Source organism: Bison bison, unplaced genomic scaffold (genome assembly GCF_000754665.1).
Source record: "Bison bison bison isolate TAMUID 2011002044 unplaced genomic scaffold, Bison_UMD1.0 scf7180017864215, whole genome shotgun sequence".
In the NCBI taxonomy this organism is placed as follows: domain Eukaryota; kingdom Metazoa; phylum Chordata; class Mammalia; order Artiodactyla; family Bovidae; genus Bison; species Bison bison.
Window position 1 is genome coordinate 7,358,402 of NW_011494787.1, and position 7,615 is coordinate 7,366,016.

The following is a 7,615-nucleotide window of genomic DNA, read 5'->3' on the forward strand; positions in this document are numbered from 1 at the left end:
TATATTTGGAATAGAAAGTGAAAGTGAAGTTGCTCAGTCATGTCTGACTCTTTGCGACCCCATGGACTGTAGCCTATCGGGCTCCTCCATCCATGGGATTTTCCAGGCAAGAGTGCTAGAGTGGATTGCCATTTCCTTCTCCAGGGGATCTTCCCAACCCAGGAATCGAACCTGGGTCTCCTGCATTGCAGGCAGACGCTTTACCATCTGAGCCACCAGGGAATATTAACCCCTTATTAGTCATTTCATTTGCAAACATTTTCTCCCATTCAACATGTTGTCTTTTTGTTTTGTCAGTGGTTTCATGTATTTTGCAAAAGTTTTTAATTTTAATTAGGTTTCATTTGCTTACTTTTCTTTTGCCTTAGGAAACAGATCCCCAAAAATTGTGCTACAGTTAATGTCAAAGAGTGGTCCACGTATTTTGTTTTTCTGGGTGTATTTATGGTTTCCAGTTTTATGTTTAGGTCTTTAAGCCAGTTTGAGTTATTTTTGTGCATGGTGTTAGACTATGTTATAGTTTCTTTACATGCAGCTATCCAGTTTTCCCCACACCATTTATTGAAGAAACCCTCTTTCCTCCATTCTATATTCTGACCTTTCGGTTATAGATTAATTGCTCATAAAGGAATAGGTTTATTTCTAGGCTGCTTATTCCATTAATCTGTGTGTCTGTTTCTGTGCTAGTACTATGTTGTTCTGATTACTGTAGCTTTGTACTGTAGCCCGAAGTCAGGGAGCATGATTCCTCTGGCGCGGTTCTTTCTCAGGATTGTTTTTTGCTGTTTGGAGCCTTTTGTTTTCCATGTAAATTTGAAAATTATTTGTTCTTTTTACTTGAAAAATACTCTTGGTATTTTGATAGGAATTGCATTGAATCTGTAGATTGCTTTGGATAATATGGTCCTTTTAACAATATTCTTCCAATGCATGAACACAGTTTATCTTTTGACCTGTTGTGTCATCTTCAATTTTTTTCCACCACTGTTGTACAATTTTTCAAGTACAGGTCTTTTACCTTACTAGGTAGGTTTATTCCTAGGTATTATTTTTGATGTGATGATAAATGGGATTGTTTCCAAAGTTTCACTTTCTGATAGTTCATTATTAGTTTATAGAAAGGCAACAGATTTCTGTACTAATTTTGTATCCAATACCAAATTCATTAATGAGTCCTAGCAGTATTTTTGGTGGCACCATTAGGATTTTCTCTCACATCATCTGTGAATAGTGACAGTTTAATTTTTCCTTTCAAATTTGGATGCTTTTTTTTTTTTTTTTTTCTTTTTAATGATTGCTGTGGCTAGGACTTCCAGTACTATGTTGAATAAAAGTGGTAAGGATAGGTATCCTTGTTCTGATCCTAATCATAGATGAAATGCTTTCAGCTTTTCACCATTTACTGTGATGTTAGTTGTGACCTTGTCATATACTGCCTTTATTATGTTGAAGCATGTTCTATGCCCATATTGTCTCTATGTCCACTTTCTGGAGAGTTTATCATAAATGGGTGTTGAATATTGTCAAAAGTTTTTTTTGCATCTATTTAGATGATTGTGTGTTTTTTTATTATTCAGTTTGCTAACATAGTATATCATACTGACCAATTTGCAGATTTGGAAAAATTTTTACATTTGTGGGATAAATCTTGCTTGATTAGGGTGTATGATCCTTTAGATATATCATTGGGTTGGTTTTGCTGGTATTTTATTGAAGATTTTTGAATCTGGGTTCATCAGTGACGTTGGCCTGTGTTTTTCTTCTAATATCCTTTATTTGTTTTGGTACAGAATAAGTTTGGGAGCATTCCTTCCTCTGCCATTTCCTGGAAGAGCTTGAGGAAGATAGGTGAACTCTCCTCTAAATGTTTGGTAGAATTCATCTCTGAAGTCATGTTCTCCTGGACTTCTGTTTGTTGGTAATTGTTAAGTTACTGATTCAATTTCACTACTGGTAATTAGTCTATTCATAATTTCTATTTCTTCCTGGCTCAGTCTTGTGAGATTGTACCTTTCTAAAAATTTGTCCATGTCTTTTAGATTGTCCATGCTTTTAGCAAATAGTTCTTTGTAGTTGTCTTTTATAAGCCTTTGTATTTCTGTGGTGTCAGTTTTAACTTCTTTTCCATTTTTAAATTTTATTTATTTGGGTCTTTGCCTTTTTTTCCTTAATGAGTCTGGCTAAAGGTTTGTCAGTTTTGTTTATCTTTTTAAAGAACCAGATGTTAATTTCATTGAACTTTTCTAGCTGTTTTTAGTCTCTGTTTCGTTTCTCTTCTGATATTTATAATTTTTTTTCTTCTATTGACTTTGGATTTTGCTTTTTCTTTTTTCTCTAATTCCTTCAGGTGTAAGGTTAGGTTGTCTATTTGAGATTTTTCCTATTTCCTGAGGTAAATTTGTTTGACTATAAACTTCCCTCTGAAAAAAACTTTTGCTGCATTCCATAGGTTTTGGATTGTCGTGTTTCCAGTTTTCACTTCTTTCTAGGTATTTTTTAATTTTTTCTTGATTTGTTCAGGGATCCATTGATTGATTGGTAAAATATTGTTAAGTTCCCATGTCTTTGCGGTTTTTGTAATTTCTTCTTATAATTGATTTCTAGTTTCATAGCACTGTGGTTATAAATGATGCTTGATGTGATTTTAGTTTTCTTAAGTTTACCAAGGCTTATTTTGAAAGAATGTGTATTCTGCTTTTGGATGAATGTCCTATAAATACCTCCCAAGTATATCTGGTCTAATATGTCATTTAAAACCAGTGGTTTTTGGTTCTGTTTTCAAATTTTATTGAAATATAGTTTATTTAAAATGTGTTCATATCTGCTGTACCAGAGTGATTCAGTTATATGTGTGTGTGTATGTGTATGTGTAGTTCTATTTTTTCCATTATGAATTATCACAGGATATTGAATATACTTCCTTGATCTGTATAGTTTTTGTTCAGTCACAGTTGTGTCTGACTCTTTGTGACCCCTTACTATATCCCAGAGTTTACTCAAACTCATGTCCATTGAATCAGTGATGCCATCTAACCATCTCATCCTATGTCATCCCCTTCTGCTTCTGCCTTCAATCTTTCCCAGAATAAGGGTCTTTTCGAGTGAGTCAGTTCTTTGCATCAGGTGGCCAAATTATTGGGGCTTCAGCTTCAGCATCAGGGTTGATTTCCTTTAGGATGGACTGGTTGGATCTCCTTGCTGTCCAAGGGACTCTCAAGAGTCTTCTCCAGCACTACAGTTTGAAAGCATCAATTCTTCAGTGCTCAGCCTTCTTTGTAATCCAACTCTTATATCCATACATGGCTACTGGAAAAACCATAGCTTTGACTAGATGAACCTTTAAGGGAAAAGTGATGTCTTTGTTTTTAAGATGCATCTCGCTTTGTCATAGCTTTTCTTCCAAGGAGCAAGCATCTTTTAATTTCATGGCTGCAATCACCATCCACAGTGATTTTGGAGCCCAAGAAAGTAAAGTCTGTCACTGTTTCCATTTTTTCCCCATCTATTTGTCATGGAATGATGAAACCAGATGCCATGATCTTTGTTTTTGTGTTGAGTTTTAAGCCAACTTTTTCACCTCTTTCACTTTCATCAGAAGGCTCTTTAGTTCCAATTCACTTTTTGCCATAAGGGTGGTGTCATCTGCATATCTGAGGTTATTGATATCTCTCCCGGCCATCTTGATTCCAGCTTGAGTTTCACCCAACCAGGCATTTCACATGATGTACTCTGCATATGAGTTAAATAAGCAAGGTGACAATATACAGCCTTGACGTACTCCTTTCCCAATTTGGAACCAGCCCGCTGTTCCATGTCTAGTTCTGCTGCTTCTTGACCTGCATACATTTTTTTTTTTTTTTTTCAGGAGGCAGGCAAGTTGGTCCGGTAGTCCAGTCTGTTTCAGAATCTTCCACAGTTTGTTGTGATTCACACAGTCAAAGGCTTTAGTGTAGTCAATGAAGCAGATGTTTTTCTGGAATTCCCTTGCTTTTTCTATGATCCAAAGGATGTTGGTAATTTGATCTCTGGTTCCTCTGCCTTTTCTAAATCCAGCTTGTACATTTGGAAGTTCTTGGTTCATGTACTGTTGAAGACTAGCTTGAAGGATTTTGAGCATTACCTTGCTAGCATGTGAAGTGAGGGCAATTGTGCAGTAGTTTGAACATTCTTTGGCATTGCCCTTCTTTGCGATTGGAATGAAAACTGACCTTTTCCAGTCCTTTGGCTGCTACTGAGTTTTCTGGACTTGCTGGCATATTGAGTACATCACTTTAACAGCATTATATTTCAGGATTTGAGAGTGCGGGGCTGAGATTCCATCACCTTCATGCGCTTTGTTCATAGTAATATTTCCTAAGGCCCCCTTGACTTCACATTCCAGGATGTCTGGCTCTTGGTGAGTCATCACACCATCCTGGTGATCCAGATCATTAATAACTTTTTTGTAAAGTTCTTCTGTGTATTGTTGCTACCTTTTCTTAACACCTTCTGCTTCCTTTAGGTCCATAATGTTTCTGTCCTTTATTATGCCCATATTTGCATGAAAGTTTCCCTTGGTGTGTCTGATTTTCCTGAAGAGATCTCTAGTGTTTTCCATTCTAGTGTTTTCTTCTATTTCTTTGCACTGTTCACTTAAGCCTTTCTTATCTCTCCTTGATATTCTTTGGAACTCTGCATTCAGATGGGTGCCTCTTTCCTTTTCTACTTTGCTTTTTGTTTCTCTTCTTTTCTCAGGGATTGTAACATCTCCTCAGACAACCATTTGCCTTTTTGCATTTGTTTTTCTTGGGGATGGTTTTGATTGCTGCCTCCTATATAATGTTACCAAATGTTACTTAGCCTTTGAGGACTCCTGAAAGTAAGCCCTGTTGGCCTTCAAAGAAAAATGCTCTGGGGGCTTGTCTTCTTGGTGCAGATCCCCAGGCTAGGGAGCTGATCCGGGGCTCAGTTCTCTCACTCCTTTGAGAGAGCCTATGCAGTTGCAGTTATTCTCCTGTTTGTGAATCGCCCTCCTTGGGGTATGGAATTTGACTGTTAAGCAATTCCACCCCTCCTAGTACTTGCTTCTTTATATCTTTAGTTGTAGGAGAACTTTTTTCATGGTTTTCTGACTTTTACATCAATGGTTTCTCTGCAAATAGTTGTGATTTTGGTGTGCCTATGAGAGAGGGTGAGCTCAGGGTCTTTCTACTCTGCTATTTTGTACACTAATTCAGGGATAAATATTTTTGATAGTGTGCTGTGTGTCTTTAAAAAGACTTCACATTTGCCTGTGGAAGTAGACATTGGAAGGGTCAGAGCTCTACATCCTTTTGGAGTCCACCCTGTACATTTTTGTTTGATTTGTATAAAAGGTATTGCTGTATTATGGGCACTCAGAATATGTACTGAATGAAAATACAGTATTTAGAATAAAATAGAAGATAAAAGCAATCCTGGAAGGGTTGGGACAAAGGTTAGAAATGACAAATCAAAAATAAATCTTTCATTTTTTTAAGACTGCTTACATGGGTAATAAAGAAAGGGAACAGTATTTAAAAACTATTAGGTTTTCTCTGGGTATATGCACAATAATGGGATTGCTGGGTCATGTGGTAGTTCTGTTTTTAGTTTTCTAAGAAACCTCTAGGCTTCCCTCATAACTCAGTCAGTAAAGAGTCTGCCTGCAATGCAGAAGACTGGGGCTTGATTCCTGGGTCAGGAAGACCCCATCGAGAAGGAAATGGCAACCCACTCCAGTATTCTTGCCTGGAGAATCCCAGGGACAGAAGAGCCTGGCAGATTACAGTACATGGGGTCACAAGAGTTGGACATGACTTAGCGATTAAACCACCACAATACTGTTATCTATAGTGGCTGTATTTGTTTATATTCCAACCAGTAGTATGTGAGGGTTACTTTTGCTTCACACTCTTTCCAGCATTTATTGTTAAAATTTAAAAATCTACAATTTTTAATTGAAGGCTAATTGCTTTACAGTTTTGTGTTGGTTTGTACCAAACATCAACATGAATCAGCCGTAGTTAACCTATGGCCCTCCTACTTGAACATCCCTCCCACCTCCCTTACCATCCCACCCCTCTAGGCTGTTACCAAGCCCAGTATGAGTTCCTGATTCATACAGCAAATTCTCATTGACTATTTTACATATGATAATGTATATTTCCTTGTTACTCTCTCCATACATCCCAGCCCCTCCTCCCACCCCCCAGCTGTGTCCATAAGTCTGTTCTCAATGTCTGTATCTCCATTGCAGCTCTGCAAGTAGGTTCACTGGTACTATATTTCTAGATTCCACAAACATGCATTAGTATATGTTATTTCTTTTTCTGACTTACTTCACTGTGTATAATAGGCTGTAGGTTCATCTGCCTCATTAGGACAGACTAAAATGCATTCCTTTTTATGGCTCAGTAATGTGTGTGCTGTGCTTAGTAGCTCAGTGTATCCAACTCTTTGTGACCCCATGGACTGTAGCCTGCCAGGCTCCTCTATTCCTGGGGATTCTCCAGGCAAGAATACCAGAATGGGCTGCCATATCCTCCTCCAGGGGATCTTGCCAACCAAGGGGTCAAACCAAGGTCTCCTGCATTGCAGGTGGATTCTTTACCATCTGAGCCACTAGGGAAGCCCCTCTATTGTTTACATGTACCAGAGCTTCTTTATCCATTCTTGTTTCAATGGACATGTAGGTTGCTTTAATGTCCTAGCTATTGTGAATAGAGCTGCAATGAACACTGGCACTCAAAGATGAACTCCCCAGCATATTGGTCAGTAGGTGCCCAATATGCTACTGGAAATCAGTGGAGAAGTAACTCTAGAAACAATGAAGGGACGGAGCCAAAGCAAAAACAACACCCAGTTGTGGATGTCACTGGTGATAGAAGCAAGGTCTGATGCTGTAAACAGCAGTATTGCATAGGAATCTGGAATATCAGGTCCATGAATCAAGGCAAACTGGAAGTGAAGATGGCAAGAGTGAACATCGACACTCTAGGAATCAGTGAACTAAAATGAACTGGAATGGGTGAATTTAACTCAGATGACCATTACATATACTACTGTGGGCAGGAATCCCTTAGAAGAAATGGAGTAGCCATCATAGTCAACACAAGAGTCCAAAACGCAGTACTTGGATGCAATCTCAAAAACGACAGAACGATCTCTGTTCGTTTCCAAGGAAAACCATTCAATATCACAGTAATCCAAGTCTATGCTCCAACCAGTAATGCTGAAGAAGCTGAAGTTAAATGGTTCTAGGAAGACCTAAAAGACCTTCTAGAACTAAGACCCCAAAAAGATGTCCTTTTCCTTACAGGGGACTACAATGCAAAAGTAGGAAGTCAAGAAACACGTGGAGTAAAAGGCAAATTTGGCCTTGGAGTACAGAATGAAGCAGGGCAAAGGCGAATAGGGTTTTGCCAAGAGAATGCACTGGCCATAGAAAACACCCTCTTCCAACAACACAAGAGAAGACTCTACACATGGACATCACCAGATGGCCAACACCGAAATCAGATTGATTATAATCTTTGCAGCCAAAGATGGAGAAGCTCTATACAGTCAGCAAAAACAAGACTGGGGGCTGACTGTGGCTCAGATCATGAACTCCTTA

General features: G+C 38.4%; 1 non-coding gene and 1 pseudogene across 1 annotated transcript; one reads left to right on the forward strand and one right to left on the reverse strand.

Moving 5' to 3' along the window:
* The window catches only part of LOC104992506, a 187,034-nt pseudogene that overhangs the window by 29,558 nt on the left and 149,861 nt on the right, over window positions 1-7,615 (forward strand).
* On the reverse strand, window positions 151-222 carry TRNAC-GCA. Its single transcript has one exon. It is a non-coding gene; the product is annotated as a tRNA-Cys (tRNA).